This window comes from Lampetra planeri, chromosome 18 (assembly GCF_965212315.1).
Source record: "Lampetra planeri chromosome 18, kcLamPlan1.2.h2, whole genome shotgun sequence".
Classification (NCBI taxonomy): Eukaryota; Metazoa; Chordata; class Hyperoartia; order Petromyzontiformes; family Petromyzontidae; genus Lampetra; species Lampetra planeri.
In genome coordinates, this window is record NC_136124.1 from 10261786 (window position 1) to 10279121 (window position 17336).

Genomic DNA, 17336 nt, shown 5'->3' on the forward strand with positions numbered 1-17336 from the left:
GTTGGGCCGCCGTGACGCCGTTTGTTCGCCAGTGCGGGCACAAACACCCGCCCGGGGCTCGCCGTTATCAACTGGACGGACGTTGTAGACCCTTGAACAACAGCAATAAGAAAAACAACAACAACAACAACAACAAAAATCCCAACAACGCTAAACCGGCAGGACTAGGTATTATTATGAATTGATCGTGAGAACGGTGGCCGAGTTGCATGGCGCAGCACGGCGAGGGGCGAGGTGCTGGTGGGCGAATTGGTGTCATCGGTGACGGACCTCGGACACGCGGGGGTTCGCCTCTTCGCCCGTTCGCGCCGTCGCAACAATCGTTACTTTGTTTTAATTACCGAGCCGCTGCCCCACGTTGTCACGAGCGGGGACATTCGCACGGCGGGATGTGGCCACCGTGTAAAAGTAAGGTGTCTGGCTGGTGCAGGCCGTGCTGTGTGAGTCCATCGATTTGAAGAGACGCAGTGAAGTGATTTGTTCACAGCCCATGACTGAGGCTGCCACCCTTTTCGTCACCGGAGACCAAAACCCGGCACACGTCTCTCAGCCTAGGTCCAGCCGAACAATCAAAACACGGTGTCGTTTTGCTGCAATAAAGTTCAACGCAATATTGATGCCAGATATCGCTACAAATGAATTCCTGTCGTTCGAACACAGGTGACAACTTTTTTTATGAGTCTCTACGTGTCTCTATGCATCTCATTGGGTATCTACGTGTCTCTATGTATCTCTATTTTCATCTTGCCTTTCGCCATATATTCAGGAGCTAAATGCCAATGTCGAGGTCTGCTACCCACAATGAGAGATGGCTTCAGGAGAAACGTCGTGCAGTTTTGCCGTTCTTCTCTTTTGAATGCGCAGATGACAGTGTTTTTTACTACACTGCCCATGGGTTGACTTGCATGGCCACAATCACACTCCTGTGGACGGTGTCTTTTATTTTCCATTCATGAAGGAGATGTGCACATCGGCCTGTTGTATGCATGCATGTGTAGTGACTGACTCAGAGACACTAGGAGTAGGAGGCACTCTATTTATTAACAGCCTTCACAGGTTACAAAGGTAACTACAGCTCCCAGTCAGGACAGCTGACAGACTGCCTGACTGACGACGCCGAGATGGTGAAGACGAAGACGAAGACTCCAGTAGCACGACGAGGGGATCCCACTCCAGGTGACAGCCCCGAGTCTTCGCTCGGGCTCCCCTTTTATCCTCCCGGCGTGGCCTCGCTCCGCCCCGGCCACGCCCCCCTTCTAGAATCTACTAGCGGGTCCCCGGGATTCCCGCACGTGACCCCTCTGTAACCTTTCCTCTACATCCCTCTCTCCAGCTTATCACGTGACCTGCTGGCAGACAGGGCTGCTGCAACTGAAGATCACCTTCTCTGCCAGCAACCGGCGCTATGCTATGTAGTGACCCATTCCATGTCACTACATGTGTATGATGCTGAACTTCTTTTGTATTGTACGTAGCCAACTGTGCTCATCAGAGGTGCACGTTCATAGTCATACCGGTGATGTATTCAAGGAGGAATGTCAAAGCTAGGCAGGAGCGAGGGGTTACGATGATGCGTGAGAAAACCCTGTCACACATTGCTCAGATCTTCCTCTGCCTGCGTTAGATTCCCTTCCATGAACAAAACCAGTGGCAAGCGTTATATGAACTTGTACAACAGCCTGATCAATTAGATAATTTTGCTGCGATACATTTCCATGTGATAAGCCACTTTGTTGAGCTATCATTTGTGGCCAGATCGCTTCTGAAAAAGAAGCTAATAATAGCTCAGTGGGCTTTACCTGGAAAGATTTTTTTTTTTTAATGTGTTTAATTTTCATCGAGTTTTTTAGTGATCTGTTTACCTTTCCTATACTTTGTATTCCTATAGTGTTTTGTATTGTTTGTTGTTGTAACGTTTTGACCTACCTCTATTGGACATATGTGAAAAAGAGCTGCATAGCTCATCAGATTACTCCAGTATAAATAATTATTCAGATTCTCATGTTCCAATGTGGTCGATGGTTCCACCAGCGTCTTTGAGGAAAGTCATTTTATGTCACCGTGATACACGGGACACGGATATTTCTAACAAAACACATGGTGTCTGGAGGTTTCTGAAGGGAACTAATTCTGAGCGATAATTTAGATTTCCGACGACTCGATTGTGGGGATTGGGGGTCATGTAACATTGAATCACAGCTAAGTAATAAAGGTTTTTTTTTGGGTTAGATCGCATAAATATAAACGTGGCCTTAAACCCACCACCGGCCGACACAGCCAATTAGTAAAGTTCGTCACGTAAGCAGAACGTGCCAATTCGTTACTAGTACAGCACACCGGTGTGTTGGAGAGCAAAGCCACAACATTTACAAACTGAGTACGACGTTTATCCAATAATTACGACCAGCATCATCAGGCGATAGCCAGATTTGTGGAGAAATCCTGTCTCGTTCCTTAGATGTGATGTCGTCACCTGTGAGCCCTTCTTGTGCGAAGGCCTGGGGGGGGGGGGTTGATGAATTTATATATATTAATAAATTACAATAGGTATCCATTACCGGTTGGGTTATTCATGCGGTAATCAACACTCATTATGCATGCACATTGTTCTTGTACATCCTGTCGTTTGTGTGCACGGAAATAGCAGTACCTCTTATAATCTGCTCACAGGTAATCCCCATCGACGTACGGTGACCACCAGCATCATCAGGCTATCGCCTGATGCTAGTTGTAATCACTGCCGAAACATCGTGCTCTGTAAATGTGGTGGATTTGCTCTTCAACACACCGGTGTGGTGTACTAGTAACGAATTGGCATTCTCTGTTGACGTGACAAACTTTACTAGTTGGCTGTGTTGGGTGGTGGCGCATTTTCAGACACATTTATATTTACGCGATGTAACCCAAAAAAATACACCCGTATTATGCATGATATTGGTCACGAAATCCTCCTACTTGTTAAACTCACAGCTAAGTAGTAGGGAGAAATTATAGAAGTGTAAATTCTGATGGAGGGTTGTTGAGCGTGGCTGTCGTTTCAGGCAATGGACCTTCAGAGTAGAGAGAAAAAGAAAGAGAGAGAGAGCTTGTTTGGCTTAAAATTGAACGTCACACAACGTGGTGAAGTATGGTGAAGTGGAGGGGGGGGGGGGAGGGAGATGGGGGTGGAGGTGGGGGTGGCAGGTCACGTGTATCTCACTCACCACTGATGTTAGCCGTTACTTGGTTAACACCAGTCCTGGCAATCAAGTTCAAGTTCAAGTTCATTTATTAGATATAGCCCTGTGAGCCATTCAGCTCTTGAATCGAACTTGGACCACGGGAATTCATGGTGCACTGCGCTCCCCACCGTGCAAACCGCTCCACCCCGACTCACCCTTTAGGGTATCCTCTGTCGTGAGCCGTGTCCGGGGGACTTCATCCCCCCCCGGGTCGCCCAGGTTTTGTGACCTGTGTCGTCCTCCGGTTATGACGCCCACCTCTCCACCCAGAGGAACCCTGCGGAATTGATAATTGCAGCAAATGTGTCCGTGCAATACGGTATGAGTTCGGTAATTGGGGCCACTGGTGACATTCTAAAAGAAAAATAGAAAAAATATGTTTAAAAAGTATCGAAAACTAGGAACATTAACAAAAAAAACGTTCTATTCGACACGAACAAGGGTTGGATGCCTACCGCGTGAGCCAGCGCCCAGCATGCATTGCGATTTAAACACCGTACTTTGGCAATTGTTGTCAGCTGGTTTTTTTTCAAAGCAAGCCGCAAAATAAATATAATAGTTTTTTACTAAAGCAACAAGTGTACACACAGAGATAACAGAAACAACAAAAAGTCTGTGGTCTCCAAACCAAAGCACCACGCTGAACTTAAATTCTCAGAGGTGGCAAAAAGCCGTAATGGTTGGAAGTTGCCACAAAAAAACATTTCGTGGAATGTTTTCTTGTTGTTGTTGTAGCCTTTTACAGGGAACGCGTTGCGGGCAGACCCCAGAATGAGGAATAACAAACTTCGCTTGAACTCCGCCGTGCACGAACACTGTTCATATACGCGCTTCGATGGCTTCATGTAAACGCGAGCGGCATCCAAGAACACTTTTGCTCGGAGGGCGAAGGGAAAACTTCGGACGTGACGAGAGTCGAGCCCACGCAAGCTGCACCAGAATTGTCCGGCCGAGCCAACGTCGTTTTAAGAAAAAAATGTACGTAGGTTCGTATCCGCTTTGAATTTAGCATTGTAGCACGTGCTAAAAAAAAGCCTCGTTATACCACGTGCTAGAAAATTGGTTTATGATATAGTGTCAATGATAAATGATCTACATTTACAGCCCTCCTTTAGTCTATGCACTGCTGGATGAATACCTCACCCACGCTGGTCGTCAGTGTGGGTTAGTTAAGCGGGGGGCGGGGGTTCAGAAATTATTTGACGATTCTGCGAGCCAGTGGCCGGGTACGGGACTTGCATCACCCGGCTACTTGCGGAGTGTCTGTGCGGCGGTTAGCGAAATACCCGGGACAAATTGTGACGGGCAAATTCTTGTAAACATTGAATAGTTTTTTTCGGTAAAGTCACGTAGGTATAAAATAAAATCAATCACGACGTTTCGGGCGCAACACAAGCGTCCGTCATCTTTTCCACCTTTTCCACCTGATGATGGACGCTTGTGTTGCGCCCGAAACGTCGTGATTTATTTTATTTTATTTTTCTACCTACGTGACTTTACCGAAAGAACCAAAGAGTATGGATTCCTGCAGTCACGAAAGCTTCAAATCAAGATTGAATAGTTTGCTGTTCACAAGGCATTGTTGTGCCATATTCTGTGTAGAATAAATGCACGAGTTAATGTTTTCCCATGAAAATACCAGTGCTGTTTACATTGACAAAGTTGTACATCGTAATATGTTAATAACTCGATCAACAGTTGGATGTGTAAAAAAAAACCAACCCCCATAAAGCGCAAATGATCACGAATGCAAATCGGATACAACGATGTGCTAATTTATGTAGAGCAGGCACATTTTTAAGTACTTTAGAGATCACGTTTGCCGCTGCGGTTGAACTTGCACACACACACAGAATAACTGGTTAATTAAAAATAATGACGAGGGGGACGTTTTTTTTTTATTTTGACATTGTCGCCGAGAGAAAAAGGGAAATTCATAAAAACCTGTAATTAATTTTAATTTCGATGGAGATTACACGCGCGATCGAAACTCCAGCAAATGACGAGCGCATGATAAATTGTGAACAATCAGCGTTTAAGTCGACAATTAATTTAATTAAGGAACCAGGAATACCCCCTCGCGATGCCAGCCTTCCATGTCACTCGGCGATTTCAAAATTGCGAGGGCATTCATTTGACTTCCATTGTATAATTACTGCGAGAGAGAGACATGGGCTGATTGCAAGTCAATCGGCGAGCTCCACTGCAACTATTACACAACGCGTAAATAGCAACATTCTTTACAGCAATGTGTATGCGATGAAATCAGATGGGAAGCAACAGAAGGATACATTATTTCTACGAGAAATGTGTATCCCAAACATAATAACAACTTGAACGCATCTACAGCATTCTAGCCGCAGAAAAGTGCTTTAATCGTTTGCCCAGGCATACATTTTTATTGTATTTATTTCACAGTACACGAATAAGTGAGAGTGATCGTGAAAAGTAGCACAATCGTCATGTATTATGATGATGTTTGTTTGTACTCTGCGCCCCGGGTTTCCAGTAAAACACAAATTGACGACTTCTTGTTAAGAGTGAGGCAACTGCGGTATATATAGTTGCATCCGCCTCCATTATCTGTACATGTATTTGTGAACATGCAAGCTAGAATGGTCTCTATTTATACATTTGCAACACAGCTGCTGTATTTATCCAACACAGCTGCAGAATACAGGCACAGAGCCCCCCCCCCACCCCCCACCGAAACAAAAAACATGGAAAGGTCAGTGACAAACGGCACTATCAAAATGGTCAAAGTTAAAATGTATTTGGAGTAGAGCTTATAGATATTGGGGGGAAAGCGACAACGGGAGGAGATCCCAGAGTGGAGCAGTGCGAGGGAAGAAGCAGAGAGAGAAATGTTGCGACTTGCGGTGTGATGAGTCAGTGATTGAATGAAAGAATGGGTGAGTGAGTGGGTGAGTGAGCGAGTGAGTGGGTGAGTGAGTGGGTGAGTGAGTGGGTGAGTGAGTGGGTGAGTGAGTGAGTGAGTGAGTGGGTGAGTGAGTAGGTGAGTGAGTGAGTGAGTGGGTGAGTGCGTGAGTGAGTGAGTGGGTGAGTGAGTAGGTGAGTGAGTGAGTGAGTGGGTGAGTGCGTGAGTGGGTAAGTGAGTGGGCGAGTGAGTGGATCAGTGTGTGAGTCAGTGGGTGAGTCAGTGGGTGAATGAGTGGGTGAGTGAGTGGGTGAGTGAATGGGTGAGTGAGTGGGTGAGTGGGTGAGTGAGTGAGTGAGTGGGTGAGTGAGTCGGTGAGTGAATGGGTGAGTGAGTGGGTGAGTGAGTGAGCGAGCGAGTGAGTGGGTGAGTGAGTGGGTGAGTGAGTGAGTGGGTGAGTGAGTAGGTGAGTGAGTGAGTGAGTGGGTGAGTGCGTGAGTGGGTGAGTGAGTGGGCGAGTGAGTGGATCAGTGTGTGAGTCAGTGGGTGAGTCAATGGGTGAATGAGTGGGTGAATGAGTGGGTGAGTGAGTGGGTGAGTGTGTGGGTGAGTGGGTGACTGTGTGAGTGGGTGGGTGAGTGGGTGAGTGGGTGAGTGAGTGGGTGAGTGAGTCGGTGAGTGAATGGGTGAGTGAGTGGGTGAGCGAGTGAGTGAGTGGGTGAGTGAGTGGGTGAGTGAGTGGGTGAGTGAGTAAGTGGGTGAGTGAGTGCGTGGGTGAGTGAGTGAGTGAGTGAATGGGTGAGTGAGTGGATGAGCGAGTGAGTGGGTGAGTGAGTGGGTGAGTGAGTGAGTGGGTGGGTGAGTAGGTGAGTGAGTGAGTGGGTGAGTGCGTGAGTGGGTGAGTGGGTGGGCGAGTGAGTGGATCAGTGTGTGAGTCAGTGGGTGAGTCAGTGGGTGAATGAGTGGGTGAATGAGTGGGTGAGTGAGTGGGTGAGTGTGTGAGTGGGTGGGTGAGTGAGTGGGTGAGTGGGTGAGTGAGTGAGTGAGTGAGTGAGTGAGTGAGTGGGTGAGTGAGTCGGTGAGTGAATGGGTGAGTGAGTGGGTGAGTGAGTGAGTGGGTGAGTGAGTGCGTGGGTGAGTGAGTGAGTGTGTGAATGAGTGAGTGAGTGGGTGAGTGAGTGGGTGAGTAAGTAGGTGAGTGAGTTAGTGAGTGAGTTAGTGAATGGGTGAGTGGGTGATTGGGTGATTGAGTGAGTGAGTAAGTGGGTGAGTGAGTAGGTAAGTGGGTGAGTGAGTGGGTGAGTGAGTGAGTGAGTGGGTGAGTGTGTGGGTGAGTGGGTGAGTGTGTGGGTGAGTGAGTGGGTGAGTCGGTGAGTGGGTGAGTGGGTGAGTGAGTGGGTAAGTGGGTGGGTGAGTGGGTGAGTGAGTGGGTGAGTGTACTGTTGCGTTGTTGACGTGCATTGTAGTGCCTGAACACCGTGTGGATGAGATGTATGTAAAAACTCAACGCAACTATTTTTAATTTTATTTTACCAGGTGAGTCCCACTGATCAATTTAGTTATTTTTCAGAAGCGGTCTGGCCACAAATGATAGCTCAACTAAGTGGCTTATCACGTGATGAGTTATAGCAGACAAATACTCTAAACGCATGTTTATAAATATGGAGGGGAAAAACCGGAGGACCCGGAGAAAAATCCACGCGACCACGGGGAGATAACACGCAAACTACAAATATCGAACCCACGACCTCCTGCATACGAGGTGAGGGAGTTAACATCTCGCCCATGTGTGTGTTGAACTTCTTTCGCACCGTACGTAGCCAACCGTGCTAATGGGAGGTGCGGAAACGGGACAGGCAGTGTGGCACGTTGAGTCCTCGGTACGGGGGAGCGAATCAATGGGGGACGGACGCACTCAACTGGACCCCCGACGTGGAAGAAACATTCAGATTGCAACATTTAGGATGGACAACAACAGGAACATTTAAAGTGTTGTTGTTGTTCGAACAAAGGTAGGAGCCGGAACAGAGAGGAAGACCCAACAGAGAATAGCTTAAATTTCGATTTAAAGCTTTCGTGACTGCAGGGATTCATCTTCTTGGCTCTTTCGGTAAAGGCACGTAGAAGGGAAGTAATAAAATTTTATTTATTTATTTTATTATGTTTTATTCTTATTATTGCATTACTTCCCTTCTACGTGACTTTACCGAAAGACCCAAGAAGAGGAGAATAGCTTGACGACGACATCACGAGACCTCGGTGCCGGAGAGATGTGCACAGCGAATGCGCGTATCGGGCACAGGGCAAGAGGAGAGTGGAAACAAACGACGAAGTGTGCAGTGGACATCCCTCGGTCGTGATGGTGACGATGACTTCGGCAACACGCTCTGACCCGAGCGTGAAACAAACATCCCCCGCGACTGAGTGGACTGACACAGCATCGGGGAGGCCCTCTTCCAGCAGTGGACCAAGGGTCTGTAATCTCTCCAACTCTGCACAAAGAGAGGGTAAATACGGCGCCGAACATCGCTGTGTACCTTTGCAATAAGAATAATGCCCTCCCTATTCAGCCAGTGTGCCTGGGAGATCCAGGCTGCCACGCCTGTCATTAAAACGCCGGGCTCTCGAGAGCGGTGAGTTGATCATCGCAGCCTGGTCAACAATGACTGCAAAGACAAAGACAAAGATCCCCCATAGAGCCTCTTCCTGACTCTTGGGGCAAGTGCTAGTTAGCGAGCACCTAAGAAGGCCGGCAAGGCACACGAGGGGGGAGCTTGGGCGGCCAACACCACGCCCGGCCGCCTTTGTCTCCCCAGTGGCGATGTTTACACATCGCACCAGGTACTCGTTTTGAGGCTGAATCGACCTAGGGGATGCCCAGAACCGGTTCAGATAATCATCACCGGTAGTGTTGGTCGTGAGTGGGAATCGAACCTGGGACGCCGGGTTCGTAGTGCACAGCACTAACCGCTACACTACCACTCACACATAAAAACCCCTCCACATCAATGCGGGATTTTTTGTTACAGTTGCTTTAATAGAAAGCATCCCTTATGAAGATGGACTTCCAGTCTGCCCTTCCACGCTGCCCAGACGGTAAAACAACCCCCCCCCCCATTTTTTTTTTTTAAATCGTCCACACCGTTTTACGCGTAAAATGTACATCGACATGTTTTTTTTTGAAAATGTCACCACGCGCACACACACACACATGTTGCGTACAATGTTGCCCAACGCAACTCCAAGTCGTTAGTTCATGGGATCCATCCCTGGCTGCCTTGCGACGCTTCAACATGCCATTACGGGCAGTCGCTCCTGTAATTGTCATTGCTTCTATGAGTGCACAAAGGGTGCTAATTGTACACTGGTGGAAATGGTGATGATGTTTATTAATGCAGCTGTGCATACCAGCATGCAGTGGCAGACCGCAAAACCCAGGACGGATCGTTAAATACTCGCCAACGTAGAGAGCTGTTCCCGACATGAATTATGTTTCAATGACAGTTGCTGCATCATCATAATCATACCACTATCACCATCATCATCATCATCCTTGTTAACATCATCATCATGGGTAGCATTATTCACGTTTTTTGCGATTAATTTAATTCAGGGGGTCACAATTGTATTCAAAGAACTGAGTCTTGTTTGAACAGCAGTAGCGAATGGTAGCGCTGCTCGTGGCCTTTAGCGGTGATACCAACATTTTATGACTATAATCATTAAGAAGGTGGGGGGCAAGCCGCCATATATATAACAAAAACATATTTTACCATGTATGGCCGCTGATCGAAAGAGATATTTTTCAAAAGCGACCTGGCCACAAATGATAGCTCAACGAAGTGGCTTATCACGTGGAAATAAATACTCCAAACGCACATCGATTCTAAATGTAGAGGGGGAAATACCAGAGGACCCGGAGAAAAATTCCACGTCACCACGGGGGTAGAGAATAAGCAAACTCAAAACATACAGGAATCGTCAGGGTTTGGGTCGAACCCACGACCTCCTGTATACCAAGCGAGGTGGTTAACATCTCGCCACTGAGGCGAGGGAGAGGGAGGGGTCTTAGCCCTGCGACATTTGGTGGCTGCTGCTCTATTGCCCAGGTTCTCTGGAGCCTGGCGTCTGTCTCGATGTCATTTTAAATCTTGGATTTCGCTCAAAGGCCATGCGATCGGGACAGCTGCCCATGATCCTCGCGAGGAGTGGAGGTCACGGGATTCACACACACACACGGGGGGACACAATGGCAGAGATCACTCCGCTGGCCCGCACAGATCGCTTGGTGTGAGTGGCGTTAGAGAGCGTCCTGGCTAAGGAAAGGGGGCAGGGCGTGTAACAACTGTGCACGACCACTTTCATCTCCCAAATGGCCGAGTTTTGACTGCACAACAGAAAACGTTGATTTGAGACTGTTCCAAGAGAAGTTGGCTTGAAGGAGATCCAAATGATGTTTAGACACCAATTTACTCAACTAAAACTAAACAAATTTTTTTTATTTTACCGGATAAGCCACACTAAGCTACGTAGGTTTTTTTTTTCAGAAGTGACCCGGCCACTAATTATAGCTCAACCAAGTGGTTTAGTCATCATGTGGACATTTCTAGCAGCCAAATACTCTAAACGCGTGACGTTGATTCTGAACATGGAGGAAATAAACCGGAGAACTCGGAAAAAAATCCACGCGACCACGGAGAAGAGAGACACACAACCTCCAAATACTGTATGCAGCAGGCGTCAGGGTCAGGGATCGAGCTCCTACATACTAGGTGAGGGAGGTAATAATAAGACGCAATATTGATAATTAAGGACATGCGATATTTGCGCCAATCGATGAGCACAAGGCTAACATGAAGACGTGGATTACAGTACACTGATGGGCATAGTCTGTCAGTAGCTGCCGATGTGAATCAGGCAGTTGAACACAATGAGGAGATGGTGGGGCTGGGGGAGGGGTATAAGGGGGGGGGATGGGCCCCCCAAACGAACAACACTGCTCCCCTACCTGCCCTCCCCCCCCAATTAGAAGCAACTCCTAATCGTGACTTCACGTGACCCTTGCCTGCTTCCTTGCTCGCTTTCACCAGGTCACACTGACAGCCCCCGTCCCACTCGTGGAGCTCTACGCCGCCGGCACGGACGCGGACGGAGGCAAAGCGTAGCCCCCGCAATTGCTCGTTCTCATATTCTTTGGGTCTTTCGGTAAAGTCACGTGGATAGGTTCAAAGGAAATAACAAAATAAAAAAACTACGACGTTTCGATGCTTGCTCTCACTTTAATGCTGGCGGAAGGGACCTCCTGTAGAATGAGGCCCAGTGACCCTTCCCCACCTCCCCCCTCCACCTCCATCTCTCTCTAGACGTTATTTGGCCTTCTCTTTTACGCCGGTCCAGACGTCTCGCAAGAGATAGTGGGAGTACAGAGGCGCGGGGTGGGGGGGGGATTTCAGAAAGCCCGCCGACATTTGAAACTGCCGCACCGGGAAATCGCACCCCTGCCATAGTGCTCTATGGCAGGGGTGGGGAACCTTTTTTCTGCAAAGGGCCATTTGGATATTTATAACATGATTTGCGGGCCATACAAAATGATCAACTTAAAACTTAGCCCGTTATATTTGGTCAAACATTTAATTAACTCACCCCTAACGCGATGGCTGGAACTGCTGCTCTTTGGCGAGGCGTGTGGTGATGTGAGCTGGTGTTGATGATGTTGCTACTCGCAACTGCTTGTCCAGGTTTGCTTCTAGATTTATTGAATTTCGAGTCCCGCCTGCAGTTGCCTTGGCAGGGCCACACCAAATGATTTCGCGGGCCTCATACGGCCCGCGGGCCGGACGTTCCCCACCCCTGCTCTATGGCCACGGACATCTCGGCAAGCGGCGTTCCCCCCACAGTGGCAGGCGTCATCCCCCTGTGGACCGGACACCGGAATCGCTACACAGGCGCCCGTAGACACACACACGCGCACTGCCACCCACCCCACCCACTTAGCATATCAGCACGATCGCTCCTGTCCGCGCAGCTGCACGGAAACATCTGCTCTCGCCCATTCTTCTCCGCTCATGTGCACGCACTCCACGGGGCAGTGGTAGGGTGGGTGGGGGGCTTCAGCAAAAGATGCCCTCTGACCCCCGCGACCTTCAATTACGCGGCAGCCAGAGGGTGGTGGCTCCCAGCACCGCCGCTCCTTATGCGGCCGCTGCTGCCCCCCCCCCTCGCAACGCTCCCCAGCCCCCCCCCCCATCTCTCCATCCCCCCCCCCCACCAGCATTGCCGCAGTCACCACAGGCACCGAGCGGGCGAGTCTCCATCCCTCTCGCCGCTTCCACCGCATCCCACCCACAGCCCCGCAACGTTTCCCCCTCCCACGCCACGACCCACTCCACCAGGGGGGGGTGGGGATGGGTGGGGGCCGTACCATCTGCAGGGCAGCACTGCACCGCAGGCTCGCGCGCACACACACAAAGACAAAGATCCCCCGCGTAGCCATAACAGACTGTTGGGGGCAAGTGCCGTTAGCGAGGAGCAACTATGAAGGCCGGCACGGCACACGAGGGGGTGGGTGGCCAGCAGCACGCCCGGTCGCCTTTGTCTCCCGAGTGGCGATGTTTACACAGCGCACTAGGTACTCACTTGAGGCTGAGTCGACCTAGGTGAGGCCCAGGACCGGTTTCTGATAATCGTCAGCGGTGTTGGCCGTGAGCGGGAATCGAACTCGGGTCGAGGGGTTCTGTAAGCGCTACGCTACCGCACCCTACCACACACACAACACACACAACACACACCACACACACAACACACACACAACACACACCACACACACAACACACACAACACACACCACACACACCACACAACACACACAACACACACAACACACACACAACACACACCACACACACAACACACACAACACACACCACACACAGCACACACACAATACACACCACACACACAACACACACCACACACACAACACACACCACACACAGCAGACACAACACACACCACATACAGCACACACACACCACACACACAACACACACCACATACAGCACACACACAACAACACACCACACACAGCACACACACAGCACACACAACACACACCACATACAGCACACACACACCACACACACAACAAGCCCCACATACAGTACACACACACAACACACATACAACACACTCCACACACACAGCACACCCCACATACAGCACACACACAACACACACCACACACACAACACACACAACACACACATACAGAACACACACACACAACACACATACAACACACACCACACACACAACACACCCCACATACAGCACACACACAACACATACACCACACACACCACACACACAACACACACAACACACACATACAGCACACACACACAACACACATACAACACACACCACACACACAACACCCCCATATACAGCACACACACACACAACACACACACAACACACACCACACATAGCACACACACAACACACACAACACACACCACACACACAACACACACAACACACACAACACACACACACAACGTACACACGAGTTGCTGTCCGACATTTTTCCATTTAATACGACGGCTCAAGATAGAGAAAGGGGATTTTTGTTTTGGTTGCCTTTTCACATTTTGAACACTTCATTGTTCCAATTTGTGATACGCAGCGTGCCGGAGCGTAACACGGAACGTTGAATAACTACGCGTGATTGAAAGTTCAGATGTCGAACGATGGATGAGTCAGCTTAGATTGGAGAATGTGTTTAAATGTCTGTATGTATGTAGAACTTCTTTCGCGCCGTACGTAGCCAACCGCGCTAATCGGAGCTGCGGGAGGAGGACAACAAACTAAACGCAAGAAGCAGTTTCAAATAAATGAGTTTTCAATCCAGATTACAAAGCGCATTGCTCTAGTGGCTTCATAAAATCGGAAGGGAGGAGCGTTCCAGACGGTCCGAATGCGCGCGATGTGGTGGTGACCGTCTTTGTGCGATGGTTTTGCTGGACGTAGCGTAACGGCGAGCGCGCTGGACTCGAAGTCGTTGGTCGGATTCCATCTTCCGCGCTCTCTCTGCCCCCCCGTATGAATGGGTACGCCGCAGTTTCGTTGATCGGCATGTTGCGTGTGTCATGTATGTTGAATTTCTTTCGCACCGTACGTAGCCGACCGTGCTAATCGGTGGTGCGGGGGGAGGCGTGGGTACTCCCAGCGTGCAAGAAGTCGGCCGAGTTATCTTCTAGAGGGAACAATCTCCACCTCCCACTTTTCGCAGAGGCCCCTTCTGCCGGCGGTGGTGCGAGCAGAGCAATTGCAGGGCTGCACCTTCACCATTTTTTCTCCTCTCTGTCAGTTCAGATATGGAATCTCGGGGATAATTAATTGGGCGGCTTATATTGTAGATATTGTAAAAAAACAAAAAGTCCGACAGATATTTCTTGAAACCTTAATTTCTTAGTGTGAGTGTTTATAATTATTATGAGATAATGACTCAATTTAAATATCCCAAAAAGTAGCCAAACACGCAACTGCATTTGGAAACTTTCTAAATGGTGTGACATAATCGTTCTTGAAATACACATTCCAAACGTAAGGGTACCGTAGCATGGTCATGATTGTAGCTCCAAGTTAATCAGGGCTTACCATTGTAACAATTTACCGCACCCACGATTAACACGGTCGGCTACATAGCCTGCGAAATAAGTTCGGCAAGCAGGCGCGCATCCACAACATCGCGCGTCAAACCTCTAAACACGCACATGCTTCACGTTCCTGTCGAGCATTGCGTCTTGTCTCACCACCGCTAAACAACAACAACAGCACCACCACCACCATCATCTACCGTGGTCTATCTGCTGCTGGATGCAAGACCCCGGCGTGCCGTCAAGTTTCTTGCAAAGCCACGGTCGATCTCCATCCTGCGCACGAGCCGATCTCACTGCTCCGTCTCTGCTGCGGTGTCAAAATAACAATTATACAAATAATACAAATTACTCGATGGGCTTTTCGTCATAAAAAATAAACATAGATGTGTACATTTTTTGTTCGACGATTTTCTTACTTCCCCTACACGTTGCCCTCCCGTCGTGTTCAAGAATTGATTGTTGTTGTAACGCTCTGACCGCGTGCCCCTTCTGGACACCTGTGAACAAAGAGCTTTGGAGCTCATCCGATTCCTCCACTGCAAATAACTATTCTGATATTTCGATTTAAAGCTTTCGTGACTGCAGGGATTCATCTTCTTGGTTCTTTCGTTAAAGTCACGTAAAAGGGAAGTAATAAAATAATAAAAATAAAACATAATAAAATAATTCTCACGACGTTTCGGCCACAACGCAAGCAGCCGTCCTCAGGTGAAGAAACAGGTCTGTCGAGAAGACATCGTCTGAAAGACACGCCCCAGGCTTGGAGCGTCTATTTGTCTCTCGTTGGCTGCCAATCCGTCGCCGGATGTCTCTATCGACCATCGTCGCTTCTGTAGCCTCGTGGCCTCACCAAACACGACTCCTCGCATTCATCAACAATACTCGGTGGACTTAAAACGATTAACTAGGAAACAACTCTTGTTTATCTTACGAGGTAAGGCCCACTGAGCGATATAGCTCATGTTCAGAAGCGACCGGGTGAGTGAGTGGGTGAGTGAGTGGGTGGGTGAGTGAGTGGGTGAGTGAGTGGGTGAGTGCGTGGGTGAGTGAACGGGTGAGTGAGTGGGTGAGTGAGTGGGTGAGTGAATGGGTGAGTGAGTGAGTGAGTAGGTGAGTCATTGGGTGAGTGAGTGAGTGAGTGAGTGGGTGAGTAAGTGGGTGAGTGAGTGGGTGAGTGAGTGAGTGAGTGGGTGGGTGGGTGGGTGAGTGAGTGGGTGAGTGAGTGGGTGAGTGAGTGGGTGCGTGTATGAGTGAGTCAGTGGGTGAGTGAGTGGGTGAGTGAGTGAGTGGGTGAGTGAGTGGGTGAGTGAATGGGTGAGTGGGTGAGTGAGTGGGTGCGTGAGTGAGTGAGTCAGGGGGTGAGTGAGCGGGTGAGTGAGTGAGTGAGCGAATGAGCGAGTGGGTGAGTGAGTGGGTGAGTGATTGTGTTGTTCACATGAATTGTGGTGCTTGGAGCACCGTGCGGATGAGATTTATGTTGAAACTAAAACTAAACAATTTATTTAATTTTGTCAGGTAAGACCCACTGAGCTGCTATATAGCTATTTTTCAGACGCGACCTGATCACAAATGACAGCTCAAAGAAGTGGCTTATCACGTGGAAATGTACAGCAGCCAAATACTCTAAATTCATGTTGATTATAAATGTGGAGGTAAAAAACAGAGGACGCGGAGAAAAATCCACGCGACCACGGGGAGAACACGCAAACTCCACATATACAGCAGCAGGCGTCAGTGACGGGATCGCACTCACGACCTCCTCCATACCAGGCGACGAGGGAGCTAACATCTTGCCACCGCGGCACACGGGAAGAATATGTACTGAGTAGAGGCAGTGCTGTGAAGAGGGGCCATCTCCCGAAACGTCGCCTCTGAAATGAACCCTTTTCAGGCCAGGCAGCGTGGCGAGGCCACCGCCACTGAGTTGTCGTTGTTTGTGCACCGCTGCCAACGCAGCAGCGGCAGCAGCAACGTCAGCAAACAAAACGCGTCCTTGCCAGAGCACCGCTCACTTACCTTGATTGACCGCGATGTCTCGACGTTGCATTTGTCGCCTCGTTCACGAGTTTCCCCTTTGTTCTCTCGCTCGTCTGTGTCTGTGTGTCTGTGTGTGTGTGTCTGTGTGTGTGTCTGTGTAGGGGGGAGCGGTGGTGTAGCGTGTAGCGGGTAGCGCGCTGCGCTATGAACCTGGCGACCCGGGTTCGATTCCCGCTCACGGCCAACAGTTTGTTAAGGCTATATGGGGTGTCTGCGTGTGTGTCTGCGCGTGTGTGTCTGCGTGTGTGTCTGCGCGTGTGTGTCTGCGCGTGTGTGTCTGCGCGTGTGTGTCTGCGCGTGTGTGTCTGCGTGTGTGTCTGCGTGTGTGTCTGCGTGTGTGTCTGCGTGTGTGTCTGCGTGTGTGTCTGCGTGTGTGTCTGCGTGTGTGTCTGCGTGTGTGTCTGCGTGTGTGTCTGCGTGTGTGTCTGCGTGTGTGTCTGCGTGTGTCTGCGTGTGTCTGCGTGTGTGTCTGCGTGTGTCTGCGTGTGTCTGCGTGTGTCTGCGTGTGTCTGCGTGTGTCTGCGTGTGTCTGCGTGT

General features: G+C 49.5%; 1 long non-coding RNA gene across 2 annotated transcripts; it reads right to left on the reverse strand.

Moving 5' to 3' along the window:
* Positions 1–1011: 1011 nt before the first annotated feature.
* On the reverse strand, positions 1012–17098 carry LOC144723634 (uncharacterized). 2 transcript variants are annotated; one of them, XR_013586244.1, is made up of 5 exons: positions 16779–17098; positions 14960–15069; positions 3377–3498; positions 2969–3050; positions 1012–2498 (listed from the first exon to the last, which is right to left on the reverse strand). It is a non-coding gene; the product is annotated as an uncharacterized LOC144723634 (long non-coding RNA). The 2 variants fall into 2 exon arrangements; XR_013586243.1 differs by having other exon boundaries at positions 1012–3050.
* Between the last annotated feature and the right edge of the window lie 238 nt (positions 17099–17336).